This window comes from Delphinapterus leucas, unplaced genomic scaffold, assembly GCF_059928025.1.
Source record: "Delphinapterus leucas isolate spDelLeu-1000000601 "Yukka" unplaced genomic scaffold, BTC_Dleu_Yukka2 spDelLeu_asBTCV2_sq25, whole genome shotgun sequence".
In the NCBI taxonomy this organism is placed as follows: Eukaryota; Metazoa; Chordata; class Mammalia; order Artiodactyla; family Monodontidae; genus Delphinapterus; species Delphinapterus leucas.
The window spans coordinates 559261-578092 of record NW_028322234.1 but is presented as its reverse complement, the minus strand read 5'-3'; positions in this window follow the sequence as shown (position 1 = coordinate 578092).

Below are 18832 nucleotides of genomic sequence, written 5' to 3'. Positions count from 1 at the left end.
AAAAAAAAGAGCGACAAAGGACCACACCATCTCTCTCATGCAGCACCAAATCCCTCACTCTTGGCAGTGTTAGTAATGGGTCAGACCTCAGGCAGCCAGAGCCCTCACCTTGTGGCCCCACCTGCAAGGAGGAGAGGAGGAGAGACCACAGTGCCCCCAGCACTTCCTGCTGCCTCAGTGGTGCCCGCCCAGCACTGGCTTAGGGCACAGTAATGTGGCACGTCTGGCTCAGTGCCAGCAGTTCCTAACCTTCCTGTCACCAAGAAAGGAAGAAGCCTTTTGTGGATTGGGCCCCTGCTGTGTGCCCAAGCGCTGAGGAGTGAGGCCTACCTGGAGGTTATCTCACCTAACCCTGCGACCACCTGGCCAGGGCACTGCTATTGTCCCATTTTACAGATGGAGTAGCCAGTGGTCAGAGAATGTAATCATTTACCCAAGGTTACAGAGCTAGGAAAGGCACTGTCTCCTCTGACCACTGAGGCAAGAGTCTCTTTTAGACAGCATTTTTCATCTGTGACCCCACGATATGAGAGAACTTGGTTCTCTAGACCACTGCACTTAAGACATAGCTCACTTGTTTTCCTAATTAAAAAATTAACTGAAGCTCGCAATGTCCACCATGCAGATCTTCTGATCAGTCTGACTCAGCCAGGGTCCTGACCAAGAAGATAGAATTCCAGCCAAAAGACAATTGAGTTTGGTAAGGTCACCCAACCAGAGTGGCAATAGTGGTGGGTCATTCCTGTCTCATTTTACACTGTGTTAGGAATCAGTTGAAGATACCCCACCCACTGCTGCTCCTTTAATAGCTCAAGGGCTCAGGGTGGGAACCACTGGCCTGGAAGCTCCTTACCAAGGCAGAAAATGGGTGTAGATACTTGAGCAGGTTCTAGAGGAGGTTTAGGGTCTTCTCCTGAGTTACTTGGAATGAGGCTGGTCAGCCTCCTCCTCCTCCTCCCACCAGGATCGGATGGCTGAGGTCTCCCCCGGGAATGTGGGGTGAGTCGAGGGGAGTGTACACACCAGCAGCCCAGACTCCGCCAGTCTACCTTGAGGATTCGGCGATTGTACACGTGATGGTCTCTACTTATAAATCCTGGACTGAGCCTCGGGAAAACCATCTAGTTGGCAAAGAGGTGTGTGATGAGAAAGGCAGGAGGGTGATTTAGAAATGACCAGGCTATTTCTGGAGGCAAAACCACTTAACCCCACCTGGAGAGAGGAAGCCTGGTCATTGGAAGTGGCGGAACACATTCTCCAAACATGGGTGCTATCCTTGCTCCCATCCCACGGGCTCCTCATCAATGGGACCTTGCACTCCCCCAAGAGCTGGAGTCCATTTCTCCACCCTCTTGACTTGGGCGGGCCCTGTGACTGCTGTGACCAATAGAATGCAGTGGACGTGCTGCTGTGTCCGTTCTGGAGGTAGCTCTTAACTGGTCTCGTGCTGCTTAGAATGCTGCTCTTGGGAAGCCCCTTTAGGAAAGCCCCCACCAGCCTGGGGAAAGCCTGAGCTGCACAGAGATCCACGAGTGGGCATCCCCCGCTAAGCTCCCCACCAAATTGCCAAGACTTGCTTTGTGGGGCCCAACCAGCAGAGGTCTCCTCTCTGCTTCAGCCTCCGTTGAGGAGAACCCTGGTTCAGAACAAGGCACTTCTGGGTGCCTGGACTCAGGGGGCATGAAGGGCTAGAAGTGGGCTGGACAGAGACTCTGATCTACTGTTCCCACTTGGGGTGCCGGGTGCCCACTTTCCTGATTGCCATGAATCTTCACCTCAGTGGCTTGGGGTCAAGGATGTCATCCCCATTCACAGTTGGAGAAACTGAGTCTCAGAGGGGAAGGTGACTCACTCCAGGTCACTCAGCTGGTAAGTGGCAGAGCTGAACTCTGGGCTCAGGGCTGCTGGCTACATCCACAGTCTTCCCTCTTCCTGGGTGCCAGCTGCCCTCAGGAAGATCAGCCTCCAGTCTGGGCCCAGTGCCAGCCCCACTGTCTGCCCATCTACGGTGATAAGGGTGACTGGATGTCTGCCAGAGAGTCCTTGTCTGTGCAGGGGATGGCAGCCTCGGCCAAATCAAGGTGCTTGGGGCTTCCACCCAGCGGATGTTGAAGTGAAAACAGGCAGCGAGATAGACCACGGGTGGGGAGGGGCTGCTTGCTCATTTTTTTCTGTGATAAGCATAGGGATCCAGAAGAAACGCTAGGTATACCTTATTATGATATGAAACAAACCATGTGGGATCAGGGGAGGGTCTTGCTCAGTTCTTACCCGGGGGCCAAAGTCTCCTGGTGCACCCTAGGAACAAAAAACAGGGTGATACATCACCACTACTTTTATTACTACTTCACATGTGTGGAGCATTTACTCTGTGCTCAGTGCTTCATATACACAGTCTCACTTCATTCTAAGAAAAAAAACATAAAGGCTCTATGTCATCTCCATTTCCAATGAGGAAACTGAGGCACAGAGAGGCTAAGTAACTTCCTCAAGGTCACACAGCTAGCAGATCCAGGGCTTGGAGCCAGGTGGTCTGTTATCTATTGGCAGCCCCCAGACACAGCAGAGTGGAACCCCCGAACCTGGGAATAATGAGGGATGATAATTGATTTACTGTTTTAAGTCACCAAGTTTTGGGGCAGTATGCTATGTAGCAGTAGATGCCAAGACTTCAATTTCTCTCTGTTTTCAAAGCCCCTACCTTAATCATTTCTATGACTCGGTGGCATCAGCCAGAATTGGCAAGAAGGCAATCACTGTACCTGCCAACTGCACGAGTGTCTCATCATCTACAAAGAACATTCAGACGTTTACCTCACGCAGTCTTCCCCATGAGAGGTTGGTTTTAATTTACAGATGGAGAAACTGAGGCCCAGAGAGCTGGGTAACTTGCCAAAGGCCACACAGTTGGTGGTGGAGCTGTAATGCAAACCTGAGGCTCTGAACACCAGATCCTGTGCCTTGCTCAGCCCTGAGGGTGGACCGGAACACTGGCTGCCCTGACCTATGTGGGCCACATAGCAGTGGTGCAGCCCAGCCCAGCCCTGCCCTGCCCTGCCTTAGAAGTGCCCTGTCGGTTCTACCACACCCAGGTCTGTTATGGCCCCTCCCTCCCCTGACTCCACTGTGGGACACACAGGTCTCCCCTCTCTCCTGCTCCCCTCCAAGTCACTTGGAGTTCCCAGCCCTCCAGGAGTCTGACTGTGACATTTAGTGCCAAATGTCAGGGAAGACCTTCTCACAAAGGGCTGCAAAGGGTTAGCTCTCTGCCATTTGTTTTCCTGGGGGGTGTCCTCCCCACAAAGAATGCCATCAACAGTCAGTGTTCAATTCCACAGGCTCTTCTGGCACCTTCCCCTTTTCAGGATTGATTATTTTGGAAACTCGTCATTCTGGGTAGACTGTGCTTTGAGTTTTGTTACACTCTGGTGCCAGGAGAACTCGGATTCAACCCTCCAGGTACTTTAAATTGTCAAATGTAAGCCTTGTAACCATTTTAGGAGGTAGGCACCACTAGCCCCACTTCACAGATGAGGAAAGTAAGGCTCCAGGAGGGGATGTAACTTGCCCAAGGTCACACTCTGGAGCTGGGGTTTGAAGGCAGATTTCTGGCCTCCTTTATCAGCCTACTGCATCTGGACAGCTTCCAGCATCACTTACCTTTTCTCCTTTGGGGCCTGGAAGTCCCTGGAGAAGGAAGATAGAGAAAGAACAGGAGTGAGTGAAGAGCACTAGGCTAGCCCCCTTCTGTATTCCCTGAGGCTTTGAGGGCAGAAGGGCCTGTGAGGCTGAGCAGAGCTGTGGGCAGCTGAGTGAAAAAACATACACGCCTATCAGCCTTTATGAGGGCTGCCTGTGCTGGCCCCAAGGAAGCTCTGAACCTCAGTGCTCACCACAAGGAGGACAGGAGACTGGGGTGGTCATTGGCATCCTCTCTGGACAGGGGCACATGTGCTAGTCATTTCCCCCAGAGAACAGAGCCCTCCCTGCTCAGCACCCGTTGTGCCCAGGTACCAGTGAGGAGGTCACTGTCTTCACAGTCTGGGGGTGTGTGGATGTGGAGGTGGCTCCCTGCAGGCCATGATGGCTGCCATCACTCTCTGGCTGCAGGGAAATGTGTCTCTTTCAGTTTTGCCAAGTTACCAGGACTTCTAGGGAAGCTGGTCAGGTCACACACAAGGCACCAACTGTGGAGCTCAGAGACCCCGGGGTGGGGGCCAGGCTGCAGTGGGCCAGCTTGGGGTTCACACTCTTGGTCAGGGACCTCGATCACTGGCCTCCTTCCCAAAACATCCATGTCCCCTTCAGGTAGTGATGGATTCGCTCATTCACTCATCCATCTAGGTAGTGGGTTCTTTCTTCCCCTTTAATGATGCACTCATCGGTCAGCTCTTCAATCATTTGTTCATTCATTCATTTTTTTCACTCGCTTGTCTGCTCAACCATCATGCATTTATCCATCCACTAACTCATCTACTCTTCCATGCATCCAACTGTGTGTACAATTCATTACCTCATTTGACTCTTCTTCCATCCACCCATCCATTCATCCATCCATCTGTCCATCTGTTCATCAATCTATTCATCCATCTGTCTTTCCTTCCTTCCATCCATATCCAATTATTCATTTTATTATGCTGTCTCTGTGTGCATCTTATTCATTCTGCTAAAGATGCCAGTGGACCATATGCTTCTGGTCCAGGTGTTGAGAACTCTTCAGCCTGATGTCCACCATCTAAGTCTTGAGACTGTATGAGGGGATGCTTTGTGCCTCATGTGGGGTCTGCTGGGAGGGCCTTCTGTGTTTTGAGGGCTGACTGGGCACCAGGGACAGTGCTGTTCACAGTTCTTTGCATCCCCAGCATCCCTGTGGGGAGAGTTAATATGCCTGTTTGACAAACAGAAGCCTCAGGCTGGGGAGGTGAAGAGGCCTCCTCAAGGAGGAGTCAGCAGGTGGTGGAGCAGGATTTAAACTCAAGTCTGATGGTCAAATAGCTTCTCTCCATGCTAAACCAGGTTCTTAGTGGCCCTTCTCTCTGGCATCCACGGTAACTCCCAACCCCAGGGGCAGCCCCATCCCAGGACCACCTACAACTGCCCTGTTATCACTTACGGGCTTGCCATCCAGACCCAGTGGTCCCTGGAAAACGAGAGAGAGAGAGAGAGAGAGAGAGAGAGTGAGAGAGAGAGTGAGAGAGCACAGAGGTTACACACAGGAAAGGCATTTCTTCTGTGTTTTTCAACCCAGAGGCACAATTGAGTGACAAGAGACCAAAGCCTGCCCCAAGCCCATGGTCTTGGGTACATTTCACGTGGACTCAGGGTGGGGGCATCTCTGTGCTGTTTGTTGTCCAGAATCCCCTCCTCTGATAACAGAGCCCGTTTCTTCTCCAAAGCCACCCCCATCCACCCCATAGGGTTTGGACATGTGACCATATTCCCTCGGCCAGGGTGAGTAGTTCAGGTATGAGTGTCATGCCTGGGACTTTGAATGGTGGAGCTTTAGAAAAAAGAGGATTCTTTTCTCCTGATGGGGCTAATCCTGGAGCTCCTGGGGGCACCACATGGCTTGAGAAAGAGCCAACAGAGAGGAAGGCAGAGCTGAGAGACAGAGAGAAAGGCACGCAAAGGGCCTGAAGCTGAAACTATCTCTGCATACTTCTTTCTGTTTGTCAGCGAATACATTTCTTTCCTTAAGCCAGTTTGAATTGAGTTTCTGTCACTTGTAACTTGTTAGGGACTGAATGTGTCCCCCCCAAATTCATATGTTGAAACCTAACCCCCAATGTGATAGTATGTGGAGGTGGGGCTTTTGGGAAGTGATTAGGTCATGAAGGTGGAGCCTTCATGAATGAGATTAGTGCCCTTATAAAAAGGACCCCAGAGAGCTCTCTGGCCCTCTCTCCCCAACATGTGAGAACACAGTGAGAAGTTGAACGTCTGCAGCCCAGAAGAGGGCCCTCACCAGAACCCGACTGTGCTGGCACTCTGATCTCAGACTTCCCAGCCTCCAGAACTGAAGAGATAGATTTCTGTGGTTTATAAGCCATGCAGTCTATGGTACTTTCTTAGAGTAGCCTGAACTAAGACATAACAGGAAGAGTCTTGAAAGCTCTTAGCTCCCTGCACTGCTGTGGTCTTTGAAGGCAAAAGTCAAATAATACAAGGGTGGGTCTAGAGAGCTGGGGCCTCTCAGTGGTCTGGGGGCTTTGTGGTATCTTCAGACGACTGGTGACCGCTGCCCAAAAGCTCCCACTGTCCACCCACCTGACAAAGCCTCACTGGATTCCTCTATACCCTTGTGGAGGTGTAGAGGAATCCAATGGGGGTGCCATGGACTGGGTCCACCTGCCTGCTGGGTCCAGTGGTAAACAGCCAGTTTCCCTGGCTGGGTCTCCAGACTGCCCTGGCCGACAGCCATCTGCAGATTCCCCAGATGCTGTGAGAGCGACTGCTCCTTGGTGCCCTCACTCAAGGGCCTCACTCCAGGCAGGAAACCAGGGCAATTCTGAAAATTGGTCTCCTAAGTGCTTCTGGCAGGAAACCAGGGCAATTCTGAAAATTGGTCTCCTAAGTGCTTCTGGCCATTCCCTTCACATTCAGTTGAGGGTCTGGATGTCAGGGTGATGGCCTGGGGGCAGCTAGGGTCCCAGAAGAGGGGGAGTGGGGCCATTCCAAGGTCTTGGGGGCCCAGGCTCTGGGGGCTCCTGGTCAGGTGCAGTTTCGGTCCCCGCCATCTGCAGCTCATCAGAAGCTGCCCTAGCCGGCCTGTCTCCTTGGGCCAGCTCCTGGCTGTCCTGACCTGGATCCGTATGAAAAGCATTTTCCCTTTAGCAGTCCTCTAAAAGTAGGTCCTGCCCCTCATCTACCCCCCATGCTCAGGCCCTGCTAGGCCTCCTCAGGGCCATGTCCCTCTGGGCATCTCTATGGGGGACCCCTCACCCTAGCCCTCTCAGCTGCCATAACACAGAGGGCCCAGTCCCATCCTGGGTCTCTTCTGGGGGCTATTGGTGGCCTCCACACTCTGCCTGAATCACAACAGAAGCCCTGTGTAAGGAAGGTCTTATCACACCCATCTTACAGAGGAGGAAACTGAGGCCCAGTGAGGGGAAGGCCTTGCCCCAGGCCATGCAGCCAGAAGAAGTGGGGGCTGGAGCCGACATGGCAGGCACTTCAGTTCTGTGTCCACACTACACCCAAGCCGCGGCAGGGGTCTTGCCTGGCCTCTGGCCACTTTCCCCTCTTGTCTGCCCTTGCATGCTTCTGTTCAAACCTTCCCTGCTCTGTACCATTGCCCACCGGATCTCGCCTGCCCACGGGCCCCCAGTCACCTTGTCCAGTGTGGTTGCCACTGCAGACTCTGTGCCCAGGCCCTGCATGTGTCTGTCCATCCTGCTGACCTGAGCCCAAACACAGTGCAAACTTTGCCGCTCTCTATTCTGCATGGATTAAAAAAAGCCATAATGCAGATGGAAATTAAAAAGAGACTAAGATGCAGTTTAGAACTAAGTAAAGCTCCTTCCTTTTCAAGAAGTAACAAGTGTTGGTGAGGATGTGGAGAAAAAGGAAGCCCTGTGTGCTACTGGTGGGAATGTAAATTGTGCAGCCACTATGGAAAACAGTATGGAGGTTCCTCAAATAATAAAAAATAAAGCCACCTTATGATCTACCAATTCCACTTCAGGGTATTTATTCAAAGAAAATGAAAACAGTAATTTGGAAAGATATCTGTACCCCCACTGTAGCATTATTTACAATAGCCAAGACATAGAAACAACCTAAGTGTCCATGGATGGATGAATGGATAAAGAAGATGTGGTACACACACACACACACACACACACACACACACACTGGAATACTATTCAGCCATAAAAAAGAATGAAATCTTGCCTTTTGCAACAACATGGATGGAACTTGAGGTGCATTATGCTAAGTAAAAAAGTCAGGCAGAGAAAGACAAATACCACATGATCTCACTTATATGTGGCATCTAAAACAAAACAACAGCAAGAAAACCCACGCTCCTAGATACAGAGAACAGATTGGAGGTTGCCAGAAGGAAGGGGGCGTGGGTGTGGGTGTGGGTGTGGGTGAAATGGATGAAGGGGTCAAAAGGTACAACATTCTAGTTACAAGAGTTCTAGGGATGTAATGTACAGCAATGAGGACTCTAGTTTACACTACTGTATTGTATACTTGAAAGTTGCTAAGAGAGTAGATCTTAAAAGTCCTCATCACAAGAAAAAAAACAAAACAAAACAAACAAAAAAGGAGACTAAGGTGCAGCTTAGAACTAAATAAAGCTCTTTTCTTCATATGTCAGGAGGGAGAACACAGCAGGCCTCACTGCTAAGTCACCAGCAGCAGCTGCGACATGAGCAGGCCTCGGAACTGGACAGCGTGATGAGTCCAAGGTGTCCCTGATAAAGGCCAGGACACAGAGCAGGGTTCGCTTTGGACTTGACTCTGCATCCCTCACGGGGTTTGCCCTTGCCACGGCCCTGGGAGACGGGTACCACGCCCCCTCCTGCAGATGAAGAAGCTGAGTCAGTGGGATTGTCCAAGGGCTTGAAATAGGTTCCACTCCCTATGGAGTGCTCCCTCTTCTGCAGCACAGGGTAGTGGGGGTGACAGATGGCTGTCCAGGGAACCTAGGGAGAAGGTTCATAGGCTTCGCCTTCTTTCCAGGATTCCTGGTACATCTGTCTCCCTCACTGAGCAGACCCTCCCTGGGCAAGGGCTCCCTGGACCCTCTTTCACTTTGACCCTCTGCCAGGGCCAGTTCCAGCTGACGTGAAGCATGCAGCGCCATGGTGCCCTGCTTTTCTAGAAGTGTCCACTGCAGAAGGGAGCCCGAGGATGTTGCCTTGGCTTTGACCCCAGAGGGGAAAAAATCAGTGCCACCAGCTGTCTCTGAGAGCGTTAGACCTCAGCTGCCCCTTCCTGAGAGTGAATCCTGCCTTCCAGGCAGGATGCTCCCCTCTGCCAACTCCAAGACTGTCCTCGATGGCGCATTGATGGTGCAGCCTTGGTCCCCAGCTTTCTCGTTTGTGAGAAGCCCTGTAAGTGGCAGAAAACCAAGTTTCCCACCCAGGGCCCTGCCTGTATTTGGGATCACAGAGCCCTTGCCCCAGGTCTTGGAGTTTTAAAAACATGAATAAAGTCTGTAGTTTCTGAATAATGGCAAGAAGGGGCATTAAGAGCAGCAATCTTGGAAACGCCCATCGCAGGGCTGAAGGAAAGTCACCTCGAATTCCCTGGGAACCCAAGATTGGAGCTGTATGTGGCTAGATATGATGCCAAGAAGATTCCCTTGGCAAACACAGAATGCCCACGTGCAAATGTTTAGAGACCAGAGGGTGCTGGCCCAGCCTTGTGGGTGGAGCTGACCCACAGCCATGGCCTTAGTCTGAGGAGGTGGCTCTGGGCTCACCTCTGGTGACACCTAGGCAAGAAGGCTGTGCCCAGGCCCTTGAATTCTCTCTCTGGGGAAACAGCTGACCCTTGGAGAGGCTGATAGGTGACCAGTGGTGACCGGGAGTCACTGAAGAGGGGACTCACAGAAGGGTTGGGTGGAGGAGGAAACAGCCTGGCTTTGGAGTCAGATGGACCTGCCTAGCTCTGGGGCATGATTCTGACCCCTCTTATGCTGGGGGAGGTTGGGCCCTGGGCTGTGAACCTTAGAGGATGGGCCCTGCCTCTACATACTGCCTTTCCCAAACTGGTGTCCAAGGAACAGTGTCTTGCAGGGTGTAACAGGCTTGCCTGGGGAAGGGAATACTATGGTCAAATAAGGGGTTACACCCTATGAAATAGGTTTCTTTCCTGCAAGATTTGCCTGAGCCATCATTCTGCTTGTGGGTCTCCCGGAGGGCAATGTTCCCAGCCTCACTGGGCTCTCTCATCTCAGGGCCTGGCTGAGTCCTAGCAAAGCAACTCTGATGGCAGGCTGTGTGGACCATCTATGAACCAGGTGTTTCCATGTGTTGGAGGGAGGCCCAAGCCTGGCTCTGGGTGCTCTGAGAGGAGGGAAGGGTCAGGGGCTGGTCAGATGGGAGCCAAAGACAAACATGGGGTGGGTACAGTAGTCAGGCTGGACCAAGGCAGGGCAAGGTCTAGGCTGAGTGCCCCAGCAGCTGACAAGCTGGTTCTGGGAAGCCAGGCCATCTGGACGAGCAGAGCCCCAGACTGGGTGGAGGTATGGCCTTGGTGGCATGGGGTCTTATTCCATCAAGGCAGCCCTCCCCTTCCCCCGACCATCAGCCGCTCCAGCTTCCGCTCCCCCTGGGTCGCCTACCAGAGGAGCGGAAGGAACGACACTGGGAAGCCCATGGAGTGAGGGCAGGGCTTGGGCCTTCCCTGGGTTCAGATCCCCTCTCTGAGCCTCAGCTTCCACAGAATGGGTGATCCTGAGAGTCAGATGCCACAGCACTATGCCTGGAGGTGCTCGGTTCCTGCCGGCTGCCTCCCCTGCCTGATCAAAGCTGTGGAATTCACCAGAGGTTTTCATCCCCTTCTGCCCTCCACGAAGCCCCACAGCTGTTTACAAGCCTGGGTTCTGCTTTAAATCACTCCTCCCTGGTGCAGATCAGTTGAGCTCCAGGATGCTTTCGGATGTGTGGAAGCAAACAAAACCCTGTGGTGCGCTGAATCGCACGCCAGGAGGACAGAGCCCCCGTGCTGGCCCATGCCCCTTGCCTCGCTCAGGGACCTGAGCAGCCCAGAGCCTCGGTTTCCTCAGCCGTAAAATGGAGGTCTTGTCCTTCTCTCAAATGACAAGTTCAACATGGGTCCCAGGTTAGTCTCCTTTGTCTCCTCTTTCAGAGCAACCCAAGTCATGAGACCCTACAGGGAAGTGGACACAGAGGTAGAGTCTGCACTGGCTCTCGGGTGGGCAGTGCTGGGGAGGGATCTTTGTGTGGCCTTCCTAGTGGCTGGCAATGGGACGCCAGGCTGTGCCACTGCTGTCATCTCTTACCTTCATGGGTTTGCTCCCTCCCTCTGTCACCCTATTGGTTATTTCCTAAGCAGGGTTCCATGGAGTCATCTTCTGAGAAATATTAACTACTACGGCAAAAGAGGGGAGGTTTCTTGGGGAAGTAAGTATGGGCCATGGAGTATGCCGACTCCATCACTGGAACAAAGCCTTGGAGGAACCCTGAGGCAAAGAAGTGTCAACCATTTCCTCTGTACAGGGCTGGCTGGTTCTGTTCCTCCCTGTCAGCTATGGCTCAGCCCTCCCAATTGGCAAGAGTATCTGTTGAACTGAAGTAAATCAGTACACTGGTTGTGTTTAGACGGAGACAGGAGTAAATGCTCAGACTGGCCGGAGCTGGGTGACTATCTTGTTTTCTGGTTGTAATTAATGCTGACAGCTCCCCTTGGGGAATGGAGCCCTCCAATGCACCAGAACAGGGCCCCTGGATGAGGGGGCTTACCAGGATTATCAGTCCAGGGCCCAGTAATTACGGCCCAGACGCTGACAATTCATCAAATTACAAGGCTGTTGGGGCCTGGGGTCCCAGCCTGGGGCGTGCACATTCCTGTGCAAAGGCTGTCTCATTAGGGCTGTCCAGTGGGCAAGGGGGTGGGTGGGAAGCCCCCTTGGGCAGGTCAGCACCATGTGGTTCTGATTTCTCAGGCCAGGCTGTTTGTACACACATGGGCCACAGCAAGACTGTCCGGGCTTAGCAATTTCCCAGACTTGAATTCCACCGTAGGGTAAGGGAAGAAAGGACCCCCAATTTTTACGCCCAGCCTGGCTGCAGCTCGTGCCTTGGTGGTGGCACAGGGTTCCTCCTGGGGATCCCCTTCCTGGGATCTGGGGCCCTCTGTAGAGTGGGCTCTGCAGTCACCTACTGCATCTAACTCATAGCAAGCTGTGAGGGCTTTAGCTTGGTGGGGACCTAGGAGCCTGCCGAGGTCAGAGCCCTGCCCTTCACTTGCTCCTTGGCCTGCCCACGCTGCCCCCTTCCACTCCTCGTCTGTACAGGAGAGGGCAGGGCTGGCCTGGAGCCAGGTTTGGTTTGGTCCATGCACTTAAAAAAAAAAAAAGGAAAACTAACCAAATTAATTGCAACATTTAAAAATTGTGACGTTTCACATAAACATCTGGAGTATGGACTTTCCTTGAAAAGTTGAAGATCTTGCACCCTGGGTCCACGTGCTTGGCAATACCTGCTGGGTCAAGTGTTCCTTTAGCTGGGCACTGCCCCAGGGCTACAGGCTCCACCCCACCCTAGTGCCTCACACCTGGCCTGCTATCCTGCTGAGGTGACCTGCCAGCTCTGTAGGGGCATCTGGGTTTGTAACCCTTGGCCTAGAAAATCTCTAGGTCCCTTTAGGTCTATGATTCTGTGAGGCCAGAAAGCCAGTTGGCTTCTATTCTGCAGAGAGGGCACGCTCAGTGAGTATCTTGCATATGCACTGGAAGCAATTACATGTATGTCTGTTATACATCATGGCTAGAAGAGATGGTGTTATGCCTTTGAATTGATCCCAAACTACCTGCTTAAATTACACATTTGCCTGTACATGATTACCCTGTTAGGTATCATGAAAAATTGTTCCAGGGTGGGGTGAAGGGTAGTAACGGACCTGACTCCCATTGGGTGTGGGAGGATGGAAGCTGGATCAGTGAATGGAGCTTGTCTGCTGAGAGCTGCCTCTAGCCTGGTATCTCCAGCTCAGGCACATGGGGCTGGTCTGATGGAAGGCAATGGAAATAGCAGACAGGCTGAGGCACCCATTTTGGTGGCAGCCTCTGCTAGGGTGAAGATCTAGCAGGATGGATCAGAAGGGTGACAGTCCCATTGTGGCTGGAACTACATGATGGAGGCAGTCTAAAGGGGAGTGGCCTGCCTAGGACAGCCCAGCTCAGGCGGTGGGACTGAGACACAGCATTACCAAGACACCAGGGGACAGAGTGACTGAGAGAACTCATAACAGACACAGAGGCGACAGCGGGTGCTCTGCAGGGACCCCTGATGCCCCAGGCCACGCTCCTGATCTGCCCTTTTGCCCTGAGCCTTAGTCTGTGGGTCCACTCGCCTGCTTCCTCCCATCCTCACTCATGTTTGAATTTCCAGCATCTCTGAAACCCTGGGCTTTGGGGTAGGCCCTCTTTGGTTTCCATGGATGACACAATTGTCACCCACTGTTCATGGATTGGTTGGAATCCTTAAGAATCCAAAGATTTTGTATAAAACTTGTATTTCTAGCTTCTCTCTTTTTTTAAAAAATAAACTTACGTCTTCCTTCTGCCCTCCCTCCTTCCCTCCCTCCCTCCCTCCCTTCCTCCTTCCTTCCTTCCTTCCAGGCTGCGTTGGGTCTTTGTTGCTGCGTGCGGGCTTTCTCTAGTTGCGGCGAGCAGGGGCTACTCTTTGTTGCAGTGCGCAGGCTTCTCATTGCAGTGGCTCCTCTCGTGGAGCACGGGCTCTAGGTGCATGGGTTTCAGTAGTTGTGGCATGTGGGCTCAGTAGTTGTGGCTCACGGGCTCTAGAGCACAGGCTCAGTAGTTGTGGTGCATGGGCTTAGTTGCTCCGTGGCATGTAGGATCTTCCCAGACCAGGGATAGAACCTGTGTCCCCTGCCTTGGCAGGCAGATTCTTAACCACTGCACCACCAGGGAAGTCCCTCCAGCTTCTCTTGATATGTTAGGAGATGTGGTAATGATCGACCTGCTTGGGCTGAGCTGCAGCACCCCCTTTAGATGGGCATGTATCCCCCCAGTTCATCCCAAGCCCAACTTTTCCTTACACTCTCCTGCACCCAGCCAGTTTCCCCTATTTCTTCACCTGGCTGGCCCCTGGAATGTATCAATGAGCTTGTGAGCCTGCAATTCTAGCTCTGAACCATCTCTCCAAACCACGTCCACATCCACTCCCCCACTCACCCCTGCCTAGGACTTGGCCTCTCTTCTGGACCAGTGTCCACCAGCCTCCCTGCCTCCTATCCCCACATGCCCATCCTTCCTACACAGCGAAGGAGCAGGGGTCATTCTGATTGTTTTGTTTTTACCTGGCAGACCTTGGAGTGAACTGCTTAACTTCCCTGGAGCCTGTTTCCTCCTCTGGAGAGTGGGTGTGGTGTGGATGGAATGGTTTCCTATAGATGACAGTGCCCAGCCTGGAGCTTGGCACACAAAAGGGTTGAATGAGTGTGACTGTAATGTGCTGGGCCAGTTTTGGGGTAAGAATCCAGGAAAAGGGGTAGAACTAAAAGACATACATATTTGCCTTCTCATCTGGATGTCACTGACCCTGAGCACAGCCCTGTTAGGCAGGTGCCATTATTACCTCCATTCCACAGATGAAGAAACTGAAGCTTGGGGAGGCCAGGCATGGCCATCTTGGCCTGGGACATAAGCCTAAATCTCCTGCCTAAACCCCGCACGCTTCCCACCTCACCATCCCTCTCTGGCTTCGTCAGCACCTAATACAGCCTCACCCCCACCCTCAGGGCAGAGTCGCAGTGCCCCTTGGCCTGACATTCAAGGACCCCTCCTCTGCCTCCACGGTCCTCCTTCCAGACTCACGTGTAACCTCTGAGAAGTCTTCCTCAACTCCCCCTCATTCCACATAGTTCCTCCGTTACTGACCCTCTGCTCTGTCTTCCCAATGCCTCCCCTCCCCACTGTGACTGTCCCCGAGGCTCCAGTGCCCACTAGAGGCCTGGTTCTGAGGGATGTCTGTGAATCTTTGAAGTGCCCCCTTCCCCGGCTGGGCTCGTGCCATCCTGTCCCACTGAGTTTGGGTCTAAGTAGCCCAAAAGGGAGGACCCATTAGTGGAAGAACCCGCTCTTGTACGGAAGATGACCCACTGGGGCCAACCTCTCCCTAGATGTCCCTCCTGAAAGGTGGGTATGCAGCCCTGGCTTGTATACCTCCAATGACGGGGAACTCACTGCTTCCTGGGCAGCCTGATAGGTTTGCAAAGTTTTTGTTTAAGCCTGGACCTTCCCAGGTTGGATGCTACTGCAAGTTCCCTCCACCTTGTGGTCCCTTAGGGAAGCAACCACTTGCTCAATGAAGCTGGGTACTCCATGGCTGCTGGCCCCTGACCCCACTCTCCTGTTCCCTCCCAGCCTGGCCTGTCTTGGGTGTACCCTCTCTCTGGACATTCCCCCAAAGCTCCCATTTGTCAGCCCCTACTTGGCCTTCCGACCTCAGCTCACACCTCCCTTCCTGGGAGTCGGTACCCCGACTCCCACCAGGCCAGGCCCAGGTCAAATACACTCGCAGCAACCTGTTGTTCCTTCCTGGCCCTGAATTTTGATTCTCTCTCCCACTCAATCACAGCCTCCACGGGGGGAGGGACTCCAGATGTATTTCTCACTAATTGTATCCCAAATGCCAAACAAAGCGCCTCATACATAGTGAGAACACAGTAAATATTTGTTGAGTGAACCAGCTGTCAAGGGAACTCTTATATGAATGAATGTCCAGTTTCCTACTGATGCCTGTGCCTGGCCTGGGAGCACCAGAGGGCACTCTTGACCTGTTGACGGCTGTCATAGGCACCCACTGACTCCTGCCCCCTGGGCCACATCCTGGGAGCTGGGCACTGGGGACACTCAAGGGCTCCCCCTGCTGGGGTCAGTGATCATCACGGTGGCAAGAACTGTCACTGAACCCAGCCTGTATGTCCAGTGTTAGGGCTCTCATGGAGTCAATTACCTGGCTCCCCCAATGGCTGAAGAGGGGTTAGGGACATGCCTGAGATCACACGGTCTGCGGAGCCCCAAAGCCCACTCTCTCTTCACTGCATGGGCAGGACAGGGGGCCAATCCCTGATTTCAGGAGGAGCTGGGTGGACCAGCTTCATACCCCAAATAACTGCTTTCTCTCAAATCTATTTACTTGGAAGACCTGAGTTTGTCCCAGTGGCTTAGTGCAGGTCTGTGAACATGTTCTTCCTGTGGGGGGAGGGGGTGAGGGTGCTTTGCTGCCTGGGGGAAGTGGGAAGAGGGGCCAGCAAAGATGTTGTCACAGTCACACCTGCAAAGGGCAGGACCAACTTCTGCTGGCCCTCCATGGTCTGTCCCTGCTGATAGCAATCCCAGAGCTGGATGTGGGAAGATGGCACCTCCCTCGGAGCTTTGTATCTGGGGCTGGGGGCTCCCGGGCCACTGCCAGGACGATGCAAAAGGCTGCCGAGGGTAAGCAGGGCATCTGGGAACCGGGGGCAGGAGCAGCAGCTCAGCCCTCTGGTCCTTTGGTTGCCCCACATGTGACACTTGAGGGACATGGTATAAAGCATGGGCCCAAGGCAAGGAGCCTGGGTGAAGGAGCACCTGTCCTGGGCTTTCGAGGGACCCTGGGGAGGAGGGAGGAAAGGCCAGCACGGTGGCCCTTTCCCTGGGGCCTGGCTGTGGCTCCCCAAGGTTCCAATCTGGGGGCCATTAGTGGGGCTTGGAAAATCTGCTTTCATCCCTTCCCTGCTCCACCCAGAATATGGGGAGATGGGGAGAAGCACTGCAAGGCTCAGATGAAAATGAGATATAGGATGTTGAAATCTAAAAACAGATGAATTTGGGATATTACAGATGAATCATTTAACTAATTATATTATTACAATCAAAGCTGTTTTTGAACTATGAGAGTGCAAAAAAGCATATGAATGTGTGGTGCCCTGTGGTCCTTTTTTGTTCACTTGATTAACTCCAAACAGTCTGAGTTATTCATTGCAAAATTGGTCCCAGGCAGAGGCCCTGTCTCATATCCCACATTTCTGCTCAGAGCTTATGCTGTCCCCCGGGGCCTAGGCTGTCGATGCCCCCATGACTGATTCTGGAGATGACGTGCAGCTCTGCCTGGCCCCCGCCTCACCCCAGATAGGTGGTGCTTGGGGAACTGGGTGCTGCCAAGCATGAGGAGTTCTGGCTCTGGTCCCTCACCTGTCAGAGCCAGCCTGCAACTCCCGCCAGCCCTCATTTCTCCAGTCTGCCCCTTTTACTCCATCCTTACTGGGACATTCTTATTTCAGTGCCTGATATTATTGTAGCTGCCTTCTACCTGGACCCCCTTCCTCCAGTCTCTGCCCTGTAGCCAGGGAGGCCTTTCCAATATACACTTCTGCCCACACCCCTCTGGGTGGGTGGGGGCCCCTCACTCAGCATCATCTTCCCGCCTTTCCCTGCCCTCCCTCAGAGTCACTGTCCACTGGCACATGGGACCACATCTCACCCCCTGCCGTTTACATTGTGCCTGTGCTGGTGCTGCATGGAATGCCTCCTACCTTGTCTTCATGCCAAACTCCTACTCATCCCTCAAGACATGTCCCAACTGTCCCTCTTCTATGAAGCCTCCCCTTGTCCCAGGCAGAGTTAGCTCCTCCTTCCTCTGTGGGGTCCGAGGCCCTGTCTGGATGCATTACAGCCTTACCCACTGTGCCATAAATGTCTCTGTGTGGGAAGGTCTAGGGAGTCTTCAGGGGGAAGCCAGGCCCCATGTGCTTGTCACTGTGAGATCTGGAAAAGTGGCAGGGCCACTCTAAGCTTCAGTTTTTCAATCCACAAAATGGGCACAAATCATCATGTCCAGGGATATGATGTGCTTTGAAACTGTGAAAAGCTGCACAGATCCAATCCCTAATGTTTTCATCCAGGCCAAGCCTCACACTGCAAATGTGGACAGAAGGGCTAAGTGACTGCCTACCAGCAGGGGTGGAAAGGGACTTGATCATGGCTGTGGTCTCTTTGCTTCACTCAGCTGCTCCTGGCCAGGGAAACGGAATTGGACATTTCACCACGAGGGGGACCCTAATTTCTAATAATCGCTATGATACAGACACATGGATGAGGAATAGGAAAGAAGGTGGAATGAAGAAATTTTCTTCTTCATTTAAGTTGGAACTGGTTTTCTGCTTTTGTTTGTTTGTTTGTTTTTTTAATGGAAAGCAGGAAAGGGTCTTAACAATTTGATAATGGGGGTGGAATGGGGAGAGAGCTCCAGGGCCAGATAAAAATAGGGATGAGGAAGAGAAACAGAAAATTCACCCCAAATAATCTGTTTCTCTGGGTGGTGAGAGGAGAAAGACCCTTCTGCCAATGCACAGACAGTCTGAGCCCTGGTCTGCTGCCACAACCTGCTTACTGATAGGGTGGCTGGTGTGATGGAGAGTCTTCAGGCTGCGTGCTAATCCGGGCTTTGCCATGCAGGTGGGCCTTGTCTCTTGGCCAAGTCCTATCAGTGTCTGAGCCTAGCTTCCTCCTCTGTCCAGCAGGGCCGAGACCATCAGTCTCCCAGGGTGGGAATGCGGGCAATCATGCCCCCAGCAAGCACTTGGTCTGTGCACTTGTTCCCAGGCCCGTTGGAAAGGCTTCTGGGGGATGAGAGTGGACAGTCCTTTTTTCTAGCTCCCTTGGGAGGAGAGAGACTCCCCACCCTTGTCAAGGCAGCTGTCTCTGTGGACAGGTAGTTTCTGTAAACACAGAGCCAAGTTTCCTTGGTCTCCTGCCTGGGTCAGCCTCTCACCGTGGCCTATAAGATTCTATCCCACACAGCCTTGGAGACCTCTCTGACTTCCCCTTCTACCATTTCCTGGCACTTGCTCGCTCACTCGAGCCACATTGGCCTCGTACATACCCTGGACACACGATGCTTGTTCCTACCTCATGACCTGTGCACTTGCTTCTTCCTCTGCCAGAAGCATTTCTCAACCCCCCTCAAAGATTGCTACATCTTTTCATCATTTAAGTCTCACCTCAAATGTCATCTTCCCCAAGAGACTTCTGATTATTTAATCCAAATTATACCCACCCATCCACCCAGTCAGCCCTCTCATCATGTCCCCTGCTTTATTCTCTAGCACATTTTACTGCTTGAAG